This window comes from Macrotis lagotis, chromosome X, assembly GCF_037893015.1.
Source record: "Macrotis lagotis isolate mMagLag1 chromosome X, bilby.v1.9.chrom.fasta, whole genome shotgun sequence".
NCBI lineage: Eukaryota > Metazoa > Chordata > Mammalia > Peramelemorphia > Peramelidae > Macrotis > Macrotis lagotis.
In genome coordinates this window covers 130,519,544-130,545,201 of record NC_133666.1, presented here as the reverse complement: position 1 = coordinate 130,545,201, position 25,658 = coordinate 130,519,544, and the positions used below count along the sequence as shown (strand labels likewise).

Sequence of the window (25,658 nt, the reverse complement as noted above, 5' to 3'; positions counted from 1 at the left end):
GTGTGTGTGTGTGTGTGTGTGTGTGATGAAAGTGGACTCCCTCTTCAACCCATCCCTACTCCTTAGGCTAAATTAAGGACAGCATCCCTGTCCCTTAACAAAATTGTAGAATGTTCCCCTTACAGCTTTGTAGATAAGGGAAGATATCAAAAGAATGAAAATACTAGTCAACATATATAAATGAGAGGGCAAAGGCTTATAGATGAGAGAAACCCCATACCTACATATTATGAGTATCTTCTTTCAAAATACAGTTGGGAGGTCCTACCTACCATGAACACCAAAATACATCACAAACAAACCAACAAGAACAAAAAAAAATGAATTATATTTAAACAGACAGGAAATAACTAGTTACCACTACAGTAGTTGTTTCTGAATCAGCTGTCTATGTAAAGTCAACCCCTAGACTTGTAAGGGTAAAGATCAAAATCAATATCAAATTAGAAGAATAAAAATGAGAAGATGGTATGGTGTGCAAATGAAGCAAACTCCAGCCTGACCTATTTAAACAAGCTTGTTTACTTTGGGTGACAGAATCAGGATGCAAAATGATCTCGACAGACTGGAACAGTGAGCTGAAGCTAATAAGATACAATTTAATAGAAATGAATAGAAAATCCTGCATCTGGGTTTGCAAAAACCGACTCACCAGCATGGAGTGGGGAGCCGTAGCTAAAAAGCTATTTACGTGAAAGAAACATAAGGGAAAAACATGGCATAGTAGAAAAATCCATTTGTTTAGAGCCAAAGGACCTGGGTTCACATTCTGGGCCAGGCATTTATTATCTCTGCGATCTTTGGCAAATCAGTTTCTCTCTCTGGGCTTCCATTTTTCCATTTATAAAAAATTAACAAGGGAGAGCTAGTGTTTAAAAAGTTTTTTAATGATTTGCTAAACACTGTATATGTTATCTTATTTGAACTCTTAAAAATTCTGTGAAGTAGTTACTATTACTATCCCAATTATACGAATGAAGACATTGAGACTGTGTAAGGTTGAGAGACTTTTGAAGGGTCTAGGAAGTTAATAAATGTCTGAGGCAGGATGGCCTAGATCTCCTCTCTCAGATTCCTTCTAACTCTACCTTGGGATGTTACTGGATTGAAAATTCAATAGAGTGCTGGATTTGGAATCTAAAGGAGGTATTTATGCTATGTCTTGGACTCTTACTAGTAATGATATTGAAAGTAGGGGTGATAATGCTTAGTAGTCCCTACTTCATCTGGTTGTTGTGAGGATCAAATGAGATAGCTTGGGTAAAGTGCTCTGCAAAGCTTAAAATGCTTTAGACATTTCATCCCCAAACTTCTCCTTGAATCAAAAACTAATCTTTGAAATACCAGTGTTCTATTGGTGTTCTGTAGTTGTACCTCCTGGATCATTATAATCTTTAAAGAATGGAAATTGAACTTCACACAGAGAACAATGATGAAGAGCAGGGGAGGTGTGAGGAGAGTATAATACATAATAAATGAAGAACTGAAGTAAAGAATATTATCAATGAAATAGAAGATATTACATAGATATATAGCTATTATATATAATTATATAATACTATACAAGACACATATATACACATAAATACAATTTACTTAAAGGTATATAACAAAATAAACATGCATGCATCTACATTTATGCACACATACACATGCATTTATCTGTACAACATACAAATACAATATATAATATACACATACGTATACACTTGTATATTTACCAATATGAGGGTGTGCACAAGTGCATGCATGTATATATTTATATTAGTTAGGTATCTATAGGCACATCATGTTTATACTTGCATATGCTACACACCATATGTTAAATGTCATGCAATGTAAATGTATGCACATGGTTTCATACATGTGTGTAGGTACTCATGTGTGTGTCTCTATATATCACACATTTCTCTATTTCCATGTATGTATGTATGCATGCATGCATGCATGTATGTATCTATCTATCTCTATAAATGTTCACCTTATGGGAAGATATAGACAAGAGTAGCTCAGGAGTTCAGTTTGGGTCACCATATTTGAAGATGGGCACTGGCAGACTGTGACTGTAACTATGAGAATGGGACCAAGGTAGAGAGGATGCTTAAGACAATGTTCATGAAGATGAGTTTAAAGAATAGAGAGAAGAGTTAAAGAAGACATCATTTCTGAGGGAGGGGAGACTGCCATATAGAAGTAATCTACTTTTTCTGTTTGACTTCAAAAAGCAGAACTAGAAATTATGGATGGAAACCATAGGGAAGTGGGTTCAGTCCAACATGAGGAAAAATTTCCTTATAACTGGAAATGTCTAAATACCTGTTTTAATAAGTATTTAGTTCTCTGTCACTGAAAGTCTTAAATGAGGGAACAGACAATCAACTTTGGGGAGGTGTTGTAACAAAGAAAACACAATATTGATTTTGAGTTCTATCTAACTCTCTTAATCTAGAAGTCATTTCACTATTTATACAAACACAGACCATAACTTGGTTATTGTTTCCTTAGGTATTCATTTTCTCAATCCTTTTTTTATATCTCTAAAGTTTCTGACTGTACTTATTTGTTATCTTGTCTTTGATAGTCTCTGCCTTTAAATTTCTATGATTCTTTTTTTCCTGTTCTTCTCCAGCTTTCCAGCATACTCCTTCAAAGTTCACCCATGTCATGCTTCATAAACACAAGTATCCTACAAAGTTCTGCCCTGGGCCTTCTTCTCTTATACCATATTACTTGGTAATTTTATCAGCTCCTGTGGTTAAATTGTCATTTCTACCTGTCTAATCCTACTTTCTCTCCTGTCCTTCCATCTAGCATCATTAAGTACCTTTTGGACTCTGAAACTGGAAATTTCACTTCCCAAAAAGAATTTATCTTTCTTTCTAAACTATCCTCCTTCTAAATTTCCTCTGTGAAAGGTACCATCTTCCTTCAAGACAGCTAGGTTCCCAAATTCAGTATCATTCTTGATTACTTATTTGCATTCCCAACCACATGTCATCTGTTGCCATATCTTGTCATTTCTTTCACTACATCTTTTATTTCCCCTCATATAGCTACTGCACTAGTTAGGGGCCCTACATCTCTCACATGAACTAATGCAATAGCCTCCTAATTGATCTCTGGTTATTTAATCTCTTGCTAGATTAATTTACCCTTCATTGAACTACAAAAGTCATTTTCCTAAAGTGCAGATCTGATCATATCATATCCCCAACTCCATTCAATGAACTCCAGAAATTCTTAATTACCTCTAAGACCAATATGATATTCTCTGGAATTTAACATCTTTCATAGCTTGAACCCTTTTAGTCTTTCATTTTACTCTACTCATTCTACGGTTTATCTGCATTGACTACATGCTACTCCTGGTAAGGATGCTCTTTCTCCTGTCTGGCTTTTTCCCTATGTTTGTAATATTTTGACTGCTGTCTATTAGCTTCCCTGGATTTTATCAAGTCTCAAATTCCTGATACTCCAGGAGTCCTTCACAAATACCCTCTCTCTTCACTTTTACTATCTATCCCACCCCACCCTACAGTGCCTTCCTTGTCATTATTTTCCATATGCTTTAGATGTATCTCATATGTACCTGTTTATATGTTGTCACCTCCAATATGTAAGCTCTTTGAGTGCATTTGCTATATTTTTCTCTTACTTTGTATCTCTGGTTCTTAACATATTGCCTGGCCTTTAGTAAACAATTAATAAATGTATAGGTGAGGGAAGGAAGACTAGAGTACAAAATCACAGGATAAACTCATTCATGGAATGGATGTTGATAGGTGGTCATAGATGAATGGTTATTTCTGGTCAGATGAAAAAAGCCTGAGAAAATCACAGGGAATTTTTATGACACAATAGATATTCAAATTTAGATGAATTGCAAAGTTGTTATATGTTGATTTGGGTAAATATAGTTAAAAAGATAGGTTAAGACTAATTTGTAGAAAGCTTTGTTTCCCAGGTAGAGTTTGAATTTTATCTTTTAGGCATAGGGTGCTACTGAAGGTTTTTGATATAATATAACATAATACATGATTCTATTCTTCTATAGAAGATCAAAGTTTAGATTGAATTAAAATGTTAGAATGTTCTATTTAGGGTGGACAGGCTGTACTTATTTTTTTCTCATGCATATTGCTTTAATATCATTGCTTTAATATCAACAACCCCTGGGACTAAACTCTTTCTGCCAATGTAAATTTACAGCTGTTTTATTATGAATGGCACTAAAAGTTTAAGTAGCTTGTCAGAGTCACACAATTAGCATGTGTAAGAGATGGGACCTGAAATCATGTGTTATTGACTCCAAAGCTGGTGAGGCTTTATCTACTACTTTTTCTCATGAGTATTCTCTGTTGTTGTAGTAGTAGTCATGATGTGCTGTTGATGATGGTGGTGATTTTTGTGGGGGGTAGTTGTTGATCATATTAAAAGAGGAGCAGTGAAATCACAATGTTGGAGTCAAGGTACAGTGTATTTGATGAGGTGCAGTGGCTAACCAATCTAATATGAGGTGAGAAGGATGGAGATGTCTCTAGATGATATAACCTTTCATGTTTCTTTTGTGCTACTATGATTCTATTTTGCTCATAGAACATAGTGCCTTCTTTGATATGGGCATACCATGCTTCATGGTCCTGTGACAGAATATCTAATGGCTAAAAATCTATGCCACAGTTCTTCAGAGACACCTTGGTTTCCATGTGAGTACTTGCCTTGTGTGAGTTCTCCATAAAATAGTTTTTTAGGTAAATATGTTTGACATTCAGCATATGTGACCAGTTTATTGGAGTTGAGTTCTCAGCAGTAAAGTTTTAATGCTTCACAGTTCAGCTTTAGAGAAGATCTCTGTGTGTGGTACCTTATCTTGCCAGGTTCAGAATTTTCCTAAGACAATTCAAATGGAAATAGTTGAATTTACTGGCTTGGCACCAGAAGATTGATCAGGCTTCACAGACATTTAACAGTGCCATCAACATTGCTGCTCTATAGATCTTCAATTTGATAAGCATCCCAATACCTCTTCTTTCCTTCATTTTCTTTTGGTGGAGGCAGTAATGATGGTCTTGATGATGTTAAGCATATGAAGATAATGTCTCTTTTGTTGTACCTCCTCTTCAACTTCTTACCAGAATGCTAGGCATACATTTATATCATAATACTTACTGGTCATTTAAAATAATTTCCCTTGGTTTTCCCCCCCATTATCACTGAATCAGCTAAAGGTTTTTATAAGGGAGATTTGAAGTGGTCATATCAAGATCAGGTTTATATGCTTAGAGGATAATGGACATATCTTTCAAGTAAGAGTCCATCAAATTTCACATTGGTTACAGAAATAATGTTCAATTTCAAATTGAAGTCATACTCTATCAATAATTTGCAGGAGAAAGCAAACATCATTGAATTCCAATTATAGGAAAGAGTTTTCTTTATTTTATCATTCTGGGAATCTAATTCTGAAGTGGTTTTTGTCTTTGGTTAGAGGGTCTTGCAAAATTTGAGTTTTTAAGAGTCATGTAAATACCCTTCTCCTTGAAAAATATTAAATCTTTCCATCACTTTAGCATTCTATAGTTGGCTACAGGGGAATCATTATTCCTTCTATTTCTGGACTTTGCTTTATTTATTCTACAAATACTCAAACTACTTTGGAGACTTTAGTGAGATATTTTTGTCAGGTACAATTTCCATTACAGAGAAAGGTAGGTTAACTGTCCAGAAAAGTGCGAAGATAAACTAGCAGTCCTCGATTCTTACCTTGCTGGAAGAAAATGAAGCTTCTTTAGCTTTCTTTAAGGCAGTTGCCTATAAATTGGTTTTTGAAATGAGTCCTTATTTATAGATACAAGATGATGTATAGACTTTTCTCCCCCATTTCTATACAATTGAGATTGAAATCTTAACCTCTGATGCTTACTATATAACTTTAAGTAAATCATTTAACTTTCCTGGACCTGAATTTCCTCATCTATGAAATAAGGATGTTTGACTAGTTGGGCTCCAATATCCCCTCTATCTCCTAATTTATGACTTTACTGGAAGTAATAATAAACTATTAAATGTCTTCCAAGTGCCAATCTACAAGATCACATAGGGGGTAGGGTTTCATCAATGCCTTGGGAAGGCAGTTGGTGTAATGGAAGCAGAATCTGAGAGCTTGTATCTAACTATCATTTATTATCTGTGTGATCTTTGGGAAGTTGTTTAAGCTATTTGACCCCCAGTTTTTCATCTCTAAAATGAGGGGTTGGATTGGATGATTTTTGAAATGCATTCTAATTTTAAATCTATGATTCAATGACCATAATTTACTTGGTAAATTGAGCACTGCCTCCCCCTTATACCACAAAGTTTCAAATGAAGATGTATAAAATTATAGGAAAGCACTGCTCTATGCTGATATAAGAAAGGATAGTTTAGAAAAAAAGGACACTTTCTTTCTAAAAAGAAGCGAAGCACAGTACTTTCCTCTTTGACTTGCTCAGTCAACCTTTAGAATAAAACATTCAAGCTTTATTGATACCCACATATTCTTTTTTGGACTGGACATTATCATCTTCAAATCAGAATGGGACTCAGACCTACATCAAAACATAGAATAAAAAAAATTATAACTTGTATTATGTTTTCCATAGTCCTGATCTCATTAATTTGAGGCAATTTTCAAGATGGAGAAGAGCTGATAAAAGAGCTGAGTCTGTAAGAGATTTCTGTTTTTCATCCATCAGTCAGGTAATTGTGGGAGTTATGGCTTTGTTAGGCAGAAGCGCAGAGCCCTAAGGAACTGATAACAGAGCCTCTCTCCTGTACAGACAACAGAACAGGGTCCTCTAATTGAATACATCAATAAGCTTTCTCATCTCGTATAACTTCAGTGCACTCGACGGGCCTACATTAGACATAATCATATTTTGATCACAAGAAAATAAGACTTAGATGAAATAATATCAATTTTATTTACAGGGTAGGGAAGGGAGCATTCAATCGGTGACAGTGTTATTTATTTATTTACTTTCTTTAATCTAGCTTTGATCTGTGTGTGAAGCGCTGATTGGATGACAGATGGATCTAGAAAGCCTTCATTTATGATAGTGGCTGGACCTTTCAGTACCACAGACATTGAACAGCATCATCTTAGAAGATTAAAAACATGATCAAAATAACAAAAGGACATTAGAAGGACCCAGACTTCCTCAGTCCTTAGACCTGTAAGTGTTACAGCAGGAGGGTATCCTGAGGCTTTTGATGTCAATCAATAAAGCTGCATTTGTAATATCCTCTGCTACCAAAACACATTTTGTCCTTGATATTTGAGAAATGTTTCTCTTTCTTCTGAATACCTGCACCTAGAACTAGGACTTACAAAAATGGAGAAAAAGATTTGACAGTGTAGGGATGGTGGGATTAGGAGCAGACTGGTTATTAGGAGAACTTGGTTTTAATCTTAATTCTCCCATTAACTAGTTACCTTTCTCTATGTGACCTCCTAGGTTGATTCTAGCTCTAATATTCTATAGTTTTATGATTTTGCTTATTTGCAGGAGTTGGGGTGGGGATGAGGTTTGATTAAATATCATGAAAATCAACAGTTCTTCAGAAGGTAGTCAGGGAAGCTATGATACAAAAGGTAACTTACACATAGAACATAAACAAATAAAAAATCCTTATTCTTTACCTTCCCCAACCCCTCCCCACCACCTTTCCTAAATATATTATGTTCCTTGTTGACCAAGTCTTTCTACAAAAAGCCCTTCTTATAGAAGGATAAACATAATTAGATGTCTGACAAAAGTTCCTATGTTGAGAGCATAATAGAAGTGTGATTTGTTTATCCTCCAGCATTTAGTTCAAGGGTTCCCAATCTTATATATATGTATATATATATATATAATATATATATATATATATATATATATATATATATAAAAACTTATCAAAGAATATTTTAGGAAACAATTCTATTATTCTGTTGAAATTAATCATTTTTACTCCATTTTTTGATATCCACAGGAGATTTCAATTTATTTTTTTTCATATTGAATTGAATATATGTGAAGTTTTAATAAACACCAAGTAAAAAACAAAATTGGAAACGCTGAAATAGACTTTCCAGGGGAAAAAGGCAATGAAATCGCATTTCATTTGTCTCATAACTGATTTTTCAACAAGGAAAGTTTTTCACAAAATTCCACAAAACGAGATTGACTTAGCTTGAGTGAATCATTAAGGCCATCAAAAAACTGTAGAGATAGATCTGATCATAATAACTAAGATTATTTAGTTTTTATGGGATATATCTCTTTTAGGGGAAATGCCTGAGAAAATGATAAATTATGGTAACAAAATTTTATAGATGTTTAGTGACCTTCAATTATTAAAAAAATGAAAACCATATGCAATAGAAACAGATCAAGTCAAGTGGTGCAAATAGAGCTAGTGGAATGCATCAATGAAGAAGACAATACATAAGGTTTGGGTGTGGTTTTCTTTATCTTAACAGACTAAAGTTTTGTGATACCAGTATCCATTTAAGGAGAATCTCTTTGGAAGGTATCTCTTTCTATTTAAATTTGTCACATTGATCAAAATTCTTCAATCTCTTAAGGAACTTGCTGCCAGAGACATGAAAAGTTCATTGATTTTTTCCTTATCTGCCAGACAGTAAGTACAAAAGGCAAGATTTGAAACCAGGTGTTCCAGAGACTTGATACACAAGGAATCATTTTTAAAAATTCATTTCCTATATGAAAAGGCAAATGGAACAAATGAAAGTAAATCTACAATTTCATTCATCTGTTTAATCAACACAATTTTCTGAGTTCCTAAGAGGTCAAAAACATTAAGAGATGCTATGGGGAATATATGTAATAAATGCCTGTTGACTTAAAGCCTTGCAGAACCTAGCAAAATACTATACATACAGATTAATTAATAAAAATGTATAAGAGAAAAGAATCTATCCACAGCATAGCTGTTATGGTTAGACATTATTCTTCCCAAATTCTTGATTTTGTAGGGCAGTGCAAGAGCAAATAAACCATGTTTATGGAGAGGAAGTTTTTGTGTTTTTTTTTTTTTTTTTCATTCTTGGCCATGAAGGTTTAACTACTTGTTCAAAAAAGCAAGGCCTATTCTAATAACGAATCGTGATTTATAATGTTAATTTTGAGGCAGATTCACAGAATTGTTTCATGGAAAGTTTCTATTGGATAATTCACAATATTGGCATCTATAAATAAAGTTCCTTGTTAGCTCCTTAAGCTATCCAGTTAAATAAAGCATTTAAGTGCTTACTGTGTACTATTACTATGTCTAGTACTGAGAAAAAACTACAAGAAAAAAGAAAATACAGTCCCTGATCTCAAGGTGCTTACATTCTAATAGGGAAAGATAACACTTAAAGACAAAAAATATTTCTAAAAAGAGCAAAAGCAAAACTAAAGCAGACTTTATAGTCCTTCAGGAACTACAATTTCAAGAGCCTGAAGAGAACTTGAAGAGAATGAAAAAAAAATCATCTCTTTAAGTTCTAGCCAACTGCTCTCTACCTCCTCACATAGGAAGAGGGCATTGATCTCCATCAATAATGAGAACTGAGTACTATAACCAGTGGACATTGATAATAACTTTATACATATGTATATATATATATATATATATATATATATATATACACATACATACATACATAAACATACAAATTTACTTTAGGACTTGTCATTATGCTGACTTTCACTAGAAAAAGGAGCAATTAGTGAAATGGACAAAGATGGGTTTGCTTCAGCAGATATGTATTAAAAATCTCCAAAGTTTTTGGGCTTGGAGAAGTAGGACATGGTTAATGGGGCAATTATGCTTTTTACCATATAAATATAAGTAAGTTTCCATGTACTTAGTTGGCAACAACTCTCATATAGATGACTAAAAAATAAAAGTGCAGGTCAGTAGTCTGATTACACCTTGACTAGATCAATGCATCCAAATTTGGGTCAATTGTTACCTGCTGATATCTGATATATGTGTATGTTTCAACATTTAAAATTTATACACACATATATTATGTATTCCATCATATATATATATATATGGATGTATATATTTAAAAATAGTAATACATGAATCCATGTTTACATGCATATGACACACATATGTATATAGAAATATGCATGTGTGTGTGAAATGTTCTATATAAGTCATATTGCCTTGATCAACATATTTCACTTCCTTACTCTAATAATTGGACACTAGCATGGGAAGAATAGAGACAAGAACAAGGAATTAGCATGTTCTCACTTAAAATATGAATGCATTTTCAGTTTCATTGGGATTAACTAAAAATTAAAGATACTGAGGCATAGACAATGAATCATATACATTCTAGCTCGTATAATGCTAAGTAGCTATTGACAGTTCCACCTGAGATTCTTATTAATTTGACCACATTATGGTCACAGCAACTCAGTAATGATGGGAAGCATTAACATCAGGTCTATAAAAGGAAATTCCATCTAACTGTTTAAAATGATTACATCACATTTTCTTCTTTTATGTAATATAGATATTTCACTAATGAAAAAGTTAATTCATTTAAGGGTGAGGGGGGCAGTAAGAGAAGGGAAAATCCTTCTACTTGATTTTAAGCTCTCTAAAAGTAGATTCCTTATATTCCTTATATCTGTTATGTGATTAACAATACCAAATTAGAAATTACACTTATAATTTATTTAATGTATTCATACTTTCACAAATATAGAGATGAAAGGGAATTTAGCAGTCATCCAGTCCAACTCTCTCAATTGATAGATGAAGCCATTGAGGCTCAGAGAAATGAAGGGAATTGCCCAAAGTAAAGATCACATAAGTCATAAATGCCAGAGCCAGGATTCAAATCCAACACTGTGTCCAGTATACTCTAGCCTGAATTAATCTGGCTTCTTGTATAAAAGAACTAAATCAAGAGTCATATAAAAAACAATGAGAAGTACCATGAAATCATATTTTAAAGAAAGCACTTTCTGCTGCATTTATCAGTTTGTTAGCTTACTAAGAGCCAGGGTAGAAGATAGAGGACATGCTGTGAGGGAGATCTGAGTTCAAGTCTTACCCTGATGATTATAAGCTATGAAACTATGAGCAAATTACTAAACCCTTATATATCTATGCCCTACTAACTTTGGAGTCAGACAGAAAATCCAAGTAAAAATTCCATTTCTGATGATTCCTCTATAACTTGGAGCAGGTCACAACTACTCTAAGCCTGAATTTCTCCATCTATAAAATGAAGGGATTAAACTAAATGTATTCAGATCTCTTCCAATTCCAGATTTATGAGCTTGTTTATTAAATTCAATAAACCTGTAAATATGTATGCATATATATGTATATTTAATAGATGGGTTATGATCTATATTGTTGGGAGATTTTGAGGTGAGCCAGATACTAGTACCCTGTTTATATAGCTTTGATGTTGGGATGAAATTAGGTAATTGAATGACTAACAAAAGAAAGGTTAGAAAGTTAATTACTGAGTTTAACAGCAAGAATGTGCAGCAAAGATGCAGGGACAGTTTTTAAAGGCCTGGTTGTCCTCAACACCCTGTAGAAAAGGGTCTGGTCAAGCAAGAAAGGAATGAGGACTCTTGTGGTAATTAGTTATCTACCAAGTTCCAATTCCATTTGTGTGGGATCTTTTATTTCCTCAGGTGACCAGGAAACTGCATCAACACATCCAGTTACCTTCTAGAGGAGGGAGACATCTTAAGTCTTGCCCCATTCTGGGACCAATCAATTCTTGGTTTTGTCACCTTTTTCTAACCTATATTAAGATGGGAAGGGGGCACCCTGTTTAACACTGACTCTATCAAAAGTGAGTAATCAGTGTCATGAGGACAAGACTCTTTAGAGTATAGATTAGATACAATGAACATTTATTACCTATTTTGTAGAAGAAAATGCTAGTCTTGGAGGGAGGAAAAGTAGCATTCAAAATAAACTCTGACATGTGTGATTCAGGAGACTCACTTAACCTCTATGTGTCTTTCAAAACTTGGTAGGATTTATTTACTAAATAATAAGCTTAGGTTTAGGTGGGAATGATTTATAGACGCAGAAGGTACTTTTCCATGCTGAGCAAATCATAGATCCTTTGATTGCGGAAGATCCTTGTTAGACAGGAAAGGCATGAAGTTGAGATAAGCAAGTATCCAACCAATACAAATTTATTCAGTGCCTGTTATATGCCAAGCAAAGTCACTGGAGATTCAAAACACCAATGAAACCACCCCTGCAAACAAAGTTTGCATTATATAGGGGAGATAGCATGCAGATACAAAAATATATATGAGCTAGATATAAAATAAATATTACATTTTTTGGGGGGGAACACAACAATCAGGGGAGTGGGGATTCAGAAATGGGATTGTGTAGAAAATGGTACTGACACTGAGATAAGAAAGTCAGTCTTATCTTGATGGAGTTAACATCCTATCAGGAAAAAAGACACAATTCTAATACAAGCTAATATAAGTGTGTAAGGGAGGTGAAAACAAAGTGTTATACAAAACCTAATATTAGGGCAAGCTTGTTAAAAATGTTTTCTGATGGTGTTGCTAGAGACTCCAGATACTCATGCTGTCTTGAAACCTTTGAACTTGCACAGGCTGAGACTGAAAGTAATTTCACTTGCTTGTTGTTCACTAAGTTCTTCCCTGGGATATCTGTCTACTTGTGTGTTGGAGGGCATGATCTCTCCCCAGTTGTTTTCCAGTCAAACTGTTCAAGAGACAATGTACTGTGTTTGGACAAGCAAAGAAGGTTCTTGAACTTGTCACTTGTTTTTTGCTGCAGTTAGCTCAGATTTCATCTCTACTGCTCCAGGGACCTGACTCATCTGGCTTCGCTACTCTACCTTGCACTAAAGTATCTGCAGATCCAATGAGGGAGTATGCTTTGCCACCCTTAGGGGTTTGTACAGTAGCAGAAGCTTTTCTTCAACCAAATGCAGAAACATTTTTCTGAGCAGTCATTTTTTGCTACCTTGGGATGATCAACAAAAACTATCATGGATTAGACATTATCCACCAACCATACAGATAATATTGATATTTGGCAAACTAACTTTTCTGGATCTCTAATGCTCCTTTCTATTGGGAAAGACACAGTCAGAGCTTCCAGCTTTTGACCATTCCAACTCTTTTATCTCTCCTGTAGAATTTGAGTTCCTTGAACTCAGTGATTGTCTTTGGCTACTTAATATTTGTCACAGAGTGATATTATTAGTAGATTTTAATAAATTATTAGTAGATGTTTGATAAATCCTCACTAAATTTTATCCATACTCAATCAAATATCTGTTTAAGACTAGTGTAAGTAGTGTAAGCTCTAAGAGGTCTCATCCCAACACTCAGAGGCAAGTTGAATCCCCAGAGCTTGGTTCTCTCTCTATATCTCTGAGAGTTACTTGTATTCCTACTATTTTTTAGGTTTTTGCAACGCAAATAGGGTTAAGTGGCTTGCCCAAGGCCACACAGCTAGGTAATTATTAAGTGTTTGAGACTGGATTTGAACCCAGGTACTCCTGACTCCAGGGCCAGTGCTTTATCCACTATGCCACCTAGACACCCCACTTGTACTCCTATTAATATGTCACCATGTTACCCAGGATTACTTTAGCCAATCTTAAAAAATAGTTCTAGAATAATTGGCACAAAATATCCCCCCCTAAAGTCTGTGACATAGTCTCCTGTCAATATATATATATATATATATATATATATATATATATATATACGTGCATATATATATATATATATATACGTGCATATATATATATATATATATATATATATATATATATATATATATATATATGGAGCGAGAGACAGACAGAGAGAGAGAGAGAGAGAGAGAGAGAGAGAGAGAGAGAGAGAGAAAAGAGAGAGAGAGAGAGAGTCAGTTAGTCCAGAGTCAAGTGGACTCAAGCTTAGAGAACACACTCATGACAAAGGTATAACTTACTGCTCCTATTTTCTGGAAATCCTTTTCTTCCATTTGAGGGATGTTTGAAGAAGTTCCCTTTAATCATGGTGGCATGTTTGAAGAATTTCCATTTTAGGCAGTTCTCTATTGTTGACTCTTTATGTAGACATTGTCAGTAACTGATTCAAGATGTTGACTAGGACAAGGATGAGGAGGAAAAGAAGCTCAAAATCTTTTGGACCTTTTACAATTCACAAGGTCCTCCTCTTGTCATTATATTGTAAACATCTTGAGAGCAGGGACTGTCTTTTCCTTCTTTTTGTATTCTTAGAGTTTAGCATAGTAGGCACTTAACAAAGGTTTACTGCTTGTATAAAAGGGATCCTGGGGTGGAGAAAGGAGATCTGATCAAAACTGAAGTCAAGACTCTCCAACTATCACACTTTGCTACCCCACCCCACCCCACCCCTAAGAAGTTCTGGAGATGTTCTGAAAGTTACACTTTTTCTAGTTTCTGGAATTCTATACCACCCCAACTTGACAATTTGTAAATGACTGGTGGAATGTGGCAAGCTTCTTTAGCCTATCCAAACATGATCCTTGTGCAATTACAGTTCAACTTCCAAATTCCTGTGTCATTCCAGTTCAACTTCTTCTCCCAATTCATTACTGTTGAAGGCACCACTACCCTCCAGTTACCCAGGTTTGCCACCTAGGTGTCATCCTTGGCTCCCCATTCTTTCTTCTTCCCACCATATATCAAAGTCCTATCCACTCTCTCCTCATAACATCTCTTGTATATGTCTGACAGCTTCCATCCTGATGTAGGCCTTCATCACCTTTTATCTACATTATTTCAACAGCCTGGTGATGAGTCTGCTTGTTTCATGTTTCCTCTCTATTCCAGTGTATCCTTTATTCAGCTGTCAAATCCTAAAGCATGGATCTAAACATGTCATTCTACTATTGGATAAATTCTAGTGACTCCTTATTACCTATAGTGTCAAATCTCATGTTTGATCCTTAAAATCCCTTTATATCCTGACCTTCTCTTACCTTTCCAGTCTAATACCTCCTTCCCTTCCATGTACTCTATATTCCAGTGACATTGACCTTCTTGCTTTTCCTGTACAGGATGCTCAGTCTCCTGACTAAATGTTTTTATTGACTGTTCCCTCATGTCTGAAATACTCTCCTTCTTCTTCTTTGCCTGTGACTTCCTCAGTCTCAACCAAGATATCTTCCACAGAAAGCCTTCCCTGATCCACCTCCAGTGCTAATTCTTTTCTCTGTTTTCATTACCGTGTAATTCTTCATATATCTTGTATGTATAAAGTTATTTTCATATTATTTCCCCACATTAGATTGAGAGTTCCTTGAGGGTAAATACTAATTTTTTTTGTCTTTCTTTATATTCTTTCTTTATATTCTTAGTGCTGAGTATTGTGTTTGGTTCATTATAAGCAGTTTTGTACTAAGACCAACAAGAAATTGGTAGATTGAGACACCTTGTTAAGAAGATATCAAAATTGGATAGGATTGCTTGGTTCCTTACATCAGCACTGGAAGACAGCATATTATAATGCTACCTCCAGAATATGACTCAAGATTGCATCAGTTAGATCCTCTTACTTCCAAATATCTACCAATATCAATCGAAATTGAGTTTGAAATTTTAACATGATCACTTTCTTTTTGAACCTTGAGGATTTTCTTTCCTTAAGAATTCTGTTTGAAAATGCAAACAAACAGACAAACCCAGTGTAGTCCCAACTTAAGCCATTGTCAACTAACACTTTAATTAGCAGTTAACACCTTAATCAGAGATTTGTTTGTAATTTAGGGCCAGCTGTCAGCAAGAATATAGAAGGCAGACAGCCAGTCAGTTAAATTGGGAAGTAGCAACAAGGAGGAATAGAATACTGACTTGGTTGATACTTTTACAAACATTGGTCCCACATTTGACAGACTCAGATAACACACCTTCAAGAAACTTGTTTCTATGTGGTTGTAGTCACCTCAACCTTCAGAGTTTGTATCAAAAATTGTCAAAAAAGGGTAAGTAATCTTACTAAAGTGGAATCAAGAAAGATATCTTGTAAAAGATAGGATTTTAGCAAAAAGAAAACCAGGGAAGCCAACAGACAGGGACATGGAGGGAAAGCATTACAGACCTATATATGGGAGTTTGGAGATGGGGTGTCTTTCTAGGGATGTCTTGTAAGGCAAATAAAAAGAAAAACAATCTGCATTTTGTCCTTAAAGAGCTTGCCTACTCCTAGGAGCATATGGTATATTCTGAGATCAGTAAATATAAATTGTATACAAAATAAATGCAAAAGAATTTCAAGGCTGAAAGGTAGCACTAAAAAACTGAAGGGAATCAGGAAAGACCTAAAAAAGAGGCAACACTTGATGAGATCCTAGAAACAAAGTTAGACTTACATGAATTGATACTGAGTGAAGTGAGCAGAGCCAGGAGAACATTGAACACATTAACAACAACATTGAATAATGATCAACTATGATGGACTTAGCACTTTTCTGAAATATTGTGATCAAAGACAATTCTAAAAGATTTGAGAGGGAAATTCACACCTAGAGAGAAAATTCTGGAATCTGAATGCAGATCAAATCATACTATTTCACTTAAAAAAATTTTTTTTGTTCTTCTCATGGATTTTTTGTCCTGATTCTTCTTTCACAATATGACTAATATGACATGTTCATCATGATTATACATGTATAACCTGTAGCAGATCATGTACTGTCTTGCGGAGGGAGAAGGAAAGGAAGGAAGAGAGAAAAATATGGGATTCAAAATCTTAGGAAAAGTGAATGTTGAAAATTATCATTACATGTAATTGAAAAAATTAAAAAGAAAATATAAGAAAGTCAAGGATTTCAAGAGAAGTGAGGAAGAAGTACACTTTTGACAAGGGAAAGAATCTGTGCAAAGGTGAGGTGATGGGAGATGGGATGTTATAGGTGAGGGAAACAAGGAGGCCAAATTGGCTCAGACTGAAAAGTGAGTGAATGAGAAGTATGAAATAAATCTGAAAAGATAGATTGGAGTTCGATTGTGAATAGATAGAATGCTGGACTTGGAGATAGTTAGAGCTGAGTTCAAATTCAGAGTTAGACATTTACTAGCTGTGTGATCCTGGGTAAGTCACTTAACTTCTGTCTGTGTTGGTTTTCTCAGCTATAAAACAATATTTGCAATGAGCTGAACCACAGAACTATAATCTCAGCCCTAGTTGATGTTCCTTGACTAGTGACATTTGTGAGCTACAGATCCTTGCTATACTCTGGAAGGTTTCTACTAAGGGTTTTTTTTATCTGACTTCCCTTCTCAGTATTTCAGTTCCTGTCTATTTTCATATACAAGAAAAATGTATCCAGTACAGTTTTTTCTTGGATTTCCCTATCACCACTGTGGAGTTTAAAAAATTGCCCAATTGATACTAAAAGAAACTGAGGCAGAGTTCTGAGTTAATGGCACTTTATTGAACAGTCCATGGTCCCCTCCAAGAAGTGGACCTTAGATCTCCCTCATGATTTGCTATGCCAACTTCCTCTAGGGCTTTAGTTTTATAGTTTTCCCTACCCAAACAATCCAGAAGGAGCAGATCAAAAGTACAGAATATCTTAGACCTTGTATTTGATCCTTCAGTGTCTACATACAATACAGAAAAACCCCATTGGTTGACAAATGAGGTAATACTTAGAGCTTGATCTATCTTGGCCTACTAAGACTGGACAGATAAATAGATGTTAAAACATCTGTATGGGCCAATAGACTGGTAGAAATGCAGACCACAGGTCAGCAATCGAGGTCACTCATTGGTCAAGGGCTCATGATTATCTCTTCATGTTGAGCAATAGACGGATGACAAAGGAAGGAGGGACAACAAAAATAGCTGGAGGACTTTCCATGTAATTAAGTTAGCTCCACCATGCTGGCCTTAGTCACTATAACAATGAAAAAAAAAAAGATTGGGGGTACTCTAGTTAACTTTGTAAGATTAATGAAGTGAATTATAATTTGCAGTTTAAAGCTCTGGGTCCTAATATACATACACACACACACACACACACACACACACACACACACAGATAGATAGATATAGATATACAACTTAAGATCAGTTCCCATAAGGAATCATACCAAACTGACTGATACTGATTAAAATAAAATAGGGGTCCCATTAATCATCTTTTATACCTCTCATTCTAATATTCTTTCTTGATCTATTCTGGAGTAACCCATGAGAGAGCTAAATTGTATTGCTTTCTCCAACGCTGCCATAGTTGTTTGGACTTTTTTGTTAATCACCATTTCTTTCATGCAAGTCATTGTTTATAACAATGGTAGTTATACCTTTAATTTACATAGATTCAGAGTTTATAAAATATTTTTTTTGCAACTCTCTCCTCATTTTGAAGAAGAAATTGAGAAGTTAAGAGGTGTTATATAACTTCTCCAGAATCAGAGTCAGTATTTGAACCCAGTATTCCTGAAACTTTCTATCAAGAAGAAAAAGTATGGGACTATATGTGTTTGAAGAAGTTCAATACCTGTAATTTCACAATTTTCTTTTCCACTCAGAGCAATGATGAAGAATCTCTACTAAAATGTAGATTTAATCATGTAAGCTATGGTCTGGTTCTATATTAATTTTGTGACATTTAAATAATTGATTTGATTTAAATATTAATTTTTATTATATTTAATTTTTGGAAAAATAAAAGTTTTATTTCATTATTTCTTTGAAAACTTATTTTTTTTACTTCATAATCATTTCTCAGTATACTTTCAACTTTCTTCCATACTAGTGAATTGTGTCTTATAATAGAGCCAACCCAAACAACAAACCTACTATATCTGGTAGCACATAAGCCTTCTGCTGTAGTCTTCTACTACTCTACATGCTAAAAAGTAGTCATTGTTGTTAATCCCAATTCAGATGGATCTTGGTGTTACTCTTTTTATATTAGTTTTATTTTATTTAATATTTTTGGATGGTGTTCTTTTGTTTCTGCTTTCCTGTCCTTGTACCAGTTCATAGGTCTTCCCAAGCTTCTTTGAATGATTCAACTGTATTTATATGACATAGTCCCCCCTCCAGCTATTTCCTAATGATTTCCTACTCTGTTTTAGATTTTGCTGCCACAAAGAAAGTCACCATGAATATATTTTTAAATATAATTTATCTCTCTTCCTGTCTATATTATCTACCTAATCATGAGATAGTTTTGTCAAATGATCAGAACAATTTGGTGTTTTTTCATGTTACTCAATCAAGCAATCTTTTATTATACATTATACAAGTTTCTTGGTAGGCATTCAGATACAAAAGTTGGATAATTCCTGTCCCCAGGGAGTTTGCAGTCTCTTGAGGAAACATGTCTAAAATTATTTTCCAGAATAGTTAAACTCATTTATAGTATATATCAATCTTTGTAAAACTTTCTCTTTCAATCATCTTTGTTAACTTTGTCAATTTAAATTGGTGCCTGGTAATGTTATGCCCACCTTCATTCTTACTTTAAACCTTTTCCCTTTGTATTGAGTCCTTCTGTTCTCCAAATGAATTTTATTGTTTTATTTATTTCTATAAATGATCACTTTGCTGTAGATAGGTATTTGGCTAAATGTGTAAATTAATTTAGATACTATGCTCATTTTTGCTATATTATCAGGTTATAACCAAGAATAATGAATATTCAATTGTTTGTATTCTTTTATTCTGTGCTTTGTAGCAATATTTTTATAAGTACTGAATACCTTGCTAGATTAACTCTCACATATTTTATGCATTTTTTAATTACTAATGGAATTTTTCTTTCTTTTGTTTCTTCATGGATTTTTTTAGTAATATAAATAAATTCTCCTACATTTTGTGTCTTTATTTTATATCCTGTTATTTTAATAAAAGAATTAATTCTCTTAGATAGTTTCTGACTCATGTTTTCTCTGTATATATCTCAAATGTAAATTAGGGAGATTTTTGATTCTTCTTCATTTATACTTTTTATTTGCCTATTTTCTCATTCATATTTTTATCAGTTCTAAAACCATGGAAAACACCAGGAGATGCAAGTTATTTTTGAAGTTAAATTTCCAATTGGCAGGGATCATGCATTTAATCTTTCTCATTTTTCTGTATCAGATCTGGCAAGATACTTTAGACAAAGAAATATTTAATACTTTTTGATTAATAAAAAAGACAAAATCTTTAGAAATATGAAGCATGAAATTCTAGAATTAAACTAGAGAATTAGAATTGGGTCAAAATTATAATCTCCCTCTTCTCACCCAGAATTTGGACTTGGTGTAGGACTAGCCAGTAAATGTTGTACATTTTTAGTTCTCTTTAAACATATGAAAAATTTTTAAATTTTAATTTATATCATTAAAATTTTTCTATTATTTTTAAAATATAGAAATCAATAAAACAATATATTGAGCCCTAATATGGTACTGTTTGCTGATTTCTGAAATGTAAATAAATTTCCATACATCAAATAGACTTTAGTAATCCAATTAAGTTTCAAATAATATATTTTATAAAACTGAACAGTATCTGGCATTTAATAGATGATTTATAAATAATAGTTGTCATCATCATTCTTATACACTTGCATGTATTCTGTTATAACAAGTAGATTATTGGATGGTGTCAGGAGGAAGACTCTAGTTCCTGTTTTGCTGATCTCTGGGTTTGGTATTTAATTGATTATAGAGTCCTTGATGGAAAGGACACTATGTATTTTAATCTTTTTATCTCATTGCCTTGTATAATGCCTCAATATGATCAATAAATGTGAATATTAGTGAATTTGGGCATGGATTTAACTCTTGGGTATTTCATGAATTTTCTCTCCTCTCTGGCTTTTTCCCCCTTTGGCTTTTGCAAGGCATTGGGGTTAAGTGACTTGCCAAAAAGGTCACACAACTAAGTAAGTATTAAGTGGCTGAGGTCAAATTTGCACTCAGTTTCTCCTATAACTACAGGGTCAATGCTTGATCCACTGCATCATCTAGTTAGTTGTCCCCTGTCTCTGGGTTTTAATGGCATTCTTTTCCTCTTGTTTACTTTCTACCTACTCAACTGTTCCATTTTAGTCTACTTTATTGCTTCAACATATACACCATGCTGCCTAAATATATGCATTTCCATTATTACCCTGTTCTCTTCTACTTATATACACTTTCTTTTAATCTTGTATCTTATTACTTGGTAATAATTAAACAATTATCATCTCTATGTATGTCACATGTACATGCACATTTGTTGTTGTTTAATTGTTCATTTGTGTTTGATTCTTTGAGACCCTGGGGATCTTCCTGTACAAGGGGTTTTCTTTGCGAAAATTCTGGCTTGTTCACTTCCTTCTCCAGTGGATTAAGAAAAACAGGGGTTAAATGAGTTGCTCTAGAGTCACACATCTAGTAAATGTCTGAGACTAAATTTGGACTCAGGCATTTCTGACTCCAGACCCAGCAGTCTATTCACTGAGTCACCTCTGCCTCACATTATGTGTGTGTACATATATGTGTATGTGAAGAAACAGTGTTTATGTGTATCTCTATGTACATGCAATATAAACACACATGCATATTACATGTAAGGTTACATACATTTGTGGATATATGTATAGCTCATGTATATACCATGAATTTTAGTTCCATATTCCCAATTTAAACATTTTGAACATTATTAATTTAGAACATTTCAAACTACTCTATGAGGGATACATTAAACTCACAGAGTTCCTTTTTTTTTCTTTAGGATGCATGCAAAAGATGCGCCTTCTAGATGAAACCTTTCTTGAAACCCTTTTCCTCCATGCCCAATTCTGGTATTCTCCCTTCGGAATTTCCCAATTTTAATTATTTCATATATACTTAATGTATTTATCAACTTATATACACACAGAATAAAATAATCCCTAGTTGCAATAAGCTAATATCTAATGGAAGAGACAACAATTACATTATATGTGAATACATATACACACTTTTAAATATACACATGTATATAAATTCATGTACATTCATGTGTGCGATGTAATATAACTGCTGCTTCTCAGATTAGAATATGAGTCCCTTTCAATTAGAGATTATTTTATTCTTTGTACTTGTATCCAACATGTAATGTGATGTCACATTCATAGTAGGCATTTTAATTTATTTATGGAATGGAATAATTATTTCCATAGCATAGTACAATTAAAAAATGATTGCACAAGAAACTGCCTACCATGAACAATTCACTCTTCTTTTTTCTAGTTATATAATATAGTCGTTTCTACCTATCATTTTTATAATGTTTTGAATTTTACAATGTTTCCCAACCTCCCTTCCCTCCCCGCACCACAGAAAGCAATTTGAAAACCTTTACATTGTTTCCATGCTATACATTGATAAAAAGTGAATGTGTTGAGAGAAAAACCATATCCTTGAGGAAAAATTAAATATGAGATAGCAAAATTACTTAGTGCATAAGACAACTTTTTTTTTTTAAAGAAAAAGTCTTTGTTCATGCTCCACAGTTCTTTCTCTGGATACAGATGATATTTCCCATTGCAGATACCCTAAAATTATCCTTCATTATTGCACTGATGGAATGATCAAGTCCATTAAGGTTGAACATTACCCCCATGTTGCTGTTAGGATATATAATCTTCATCTCATTCACATTCAAAGTCATAATTAATAGCTCTTTATTGCCGTCCATACTATCTTCCCTCTTTTTTGTATTTTCCCTTTTTACATTTTATCCATATTTCCCCAGTATTTTGTTTCTGAATACCACCTCCTTCAGTGTATTTGCCCCATATATCCAGCCCCCATCTTCTTTCCTCTTTCCTTTTAACCTCTTCTTACTTCCCTTCCTTCTGTTAGTTCCTCTTTACTGCAGCCCACACCCTTTTCCCCTTTTAATACTTGAAAAGTAAGGTAAGTTTCTTAACTTAACTGAATATATTTATGTTAATCCTTCTTTGAGCCAAATCTGATGAGAGTAAGATTCAGGTGATTCTTCTTCCTCTCTATTCCAATAGGTCCTTTGTACCTCTTCATGTAGTGTGATTTGCCCCATTCAATCTCCTCCATCCTCCCATATCTTTATTGTTCCCCCCTTTAATGAGATATTGTTTTTATATCATTCTATCAGAGTCATGGACAAGTCATGTGAGTCCATTGCTTCTGGCTAAGTATATTCTCTCTAATAGAGTTGCAATTCTCAAGAGTTATAAGAATCTTTCTCCCAGGTGGGGATATAACCAGTTTCATCTTAATGGATAGCAGTTTTCCCCCCTTTTTTCCCTTTTCATGTATCTCTTAAGTTTTATGTTTGAAGTCCAAATTTTCAATTTAGCACTGGTCTTTTCATCAGGAAAAGTTAGAAGTCTCCTATTTCATTAAATGTCCATCAGCTCAGTTTTGTCAAATGGTGAATTCTTGGCTACATTCCAAGATCCCTTGCTCTTCAGAATATTTTATTCCAGGGCCTTCATTCCCTTACTGTTGATGCTTCCAGGTCCTGGTAACCCTTACTGTGGCTCTTTGGTATCTAAATTATTTCTTTCTGGTACTTGCAGGATTTTCTCTTTTATCTGAATAGTTCTGAAATTTGGCCACAATTTTCCTTGGAGTTTTCATTTTGGGATCCCTTTCAGGAGGGAATCAATGTATTCTTTCAATAACTATTTTGCCTTCTGCTTCCATGATAGCAGAGAAATTTTCTTTCACTAAATCCTGAAATATCTCCGAGTCCAGACTATTTTGATCTTCAATGTTTCAGGAAGCCTGATAATTCTTAAATTGTCCAATAGTGGTATTGAGAGAATTATTTTCTTTTTGCACTTGTCCAATTATTTTCCAAGAATTTGTTTTCATGTTTCAAGATGTTAATTTTCTCTTGTTTCTTTTCCCGATTTTTCAAATTGATTTTTAAATTCCTTCCTGATCTCTTCTAAGAAGTCTTTCTGATATGGAGACCAATTTATATTCTCCACAGAAGTTCTAGATTTCTCTGAGTTAGGATCTTTGTCTTCAAGGACCCTACCCCCTTTTCTACTGGCTTTTCTTCATTTTCCTAGGATCTTGTGTTGGGGGGAGAGGGTTCACAGACCTTTGATATTGAGATTCCTAGAGATTTTGCTCACTGGACTTAGTAACTCCAAGTAGACTGGCTAATAGGGGCTTGTTACTTTCTCTGGAGTGCCTATGATCTTGATTTGTGGACCACTCCCTAGGCCTTGGGGGTTGGAGGGGGGCACAGAGAATACTGGATATCCTTGAATAATATGGACTGCAACCTTAGGTTATATGGCTTATCTCCTTATTCTTTTCTCTGTCCTGAGATCTGCTGCCCACACCTGAGTCTGGGGCACTGTGGGGCTGTTAATGTGTTTGTTCTTGGAAGAGTCACTTTCTCCCACAGGGATAGGGGAAGGCCACCCAACTGGAAACATGGGGACTCCATTGAAAAACAGAGCTGACCAAATCAATGTCTAGCTGCACTCTGGAAATTCCCTGCTCATTTTGCATACAGTCAAAGTTTCTGTGGCTGTTCTCAGGTAAGCCTTCAGGCCTCCCTCCACTGCCCCTGTGCTGACTCTCTGCTTTCTGCCCCTGGATCACCCATGCTGTCCTGAGACAAACTTTGTTGATAGATGTTTTTCTCCTAGCATCTCTTTCTGGGTTTGTGGATCTAAATTCTAAGACGCTTGATTCATGCTAGTTCTGAGGGAAAGCCAGGAGACCCTAGGACAGTGCCTGGCTTCTCTCTCTCATTTTGTCCAGAAGTGACAATTTACTCTTCTTTTCAAATATCCAACAAGCTTATCAAGTAATTTTTCCCCTTCCATTTCCTTTCCACCATAGCTTAGACATGGCTACCCATTAGAGACAAATAGATATTTATGTGTAAATTTTTTCTATTCACCTATTTGTCAATTCTTTCTTTGTGGTTAGAAACTTTCTTCATATGTCCTTTATAGTGAATTTAACTATAGCTAGAATAACTGAAACAGTGCTGATTGATTCATTGATTGACAAGGAGTCCTGAAAGATCCCTTCCACATCCAATCAATTGCTAGGCCTTGTTAATTGTGTCAGCACATTTCATAACTTCTCTACAATCACAATCTACTCTAGACAACTATTCAGTTCCACATTCCCTCTTTTCTGGGCTATTACAATGACATCCCCACATCCCTTTTCTACCCTCCCTAATAAATCATTTATATGTTTGCCAAGGTGATATTACTAAAGTATAGTTTTGATCATGTCACTCCCCTACTTAAAAAAAGGTCTGATTTGTTTTTTTTCTATTGCTCCTACTACCAATAGGGAGGATTAACATACAAACTCCTCTATCTGGCATTTAAAACCTTTACTATTTTGTCCAGTCTACCTTTTCATACTTGCTCATGTATTTCCTCTTCAGGTAAGCTAGAGTCAGTCAAATTAGGCTAATTGATGTTTCCCTCTCATGATATTCCAATTTCCTTTTTATGTGTCTCTGAAGAGGCTGACCTCCATGCTTATAACAGACTCCTTTTTGTATTCTGTCTCTGGGAATTATGATTCTCTTTCAAAAGTCATCTCAACCACCATGAGACCTTTCTTAATTTCTTCTTCTAATTATTTAGTTCAA

General features: G+C 34.5%; 1 long non-coding RNA gene across 1 annotated transcript in view; it reads right to left on the bottom strand.

Moving 5' to 3' along the window:
* LOC141500799 (uncharacterized) overlaps positions 1 to 25,658 on the bottom strand; it is a 34,008-nt gene that overhangs the window by 7,294 nt on the left and 1,056 nt on the right. The gene's annotated exons all lie outside the window — the stretch shown is intronic.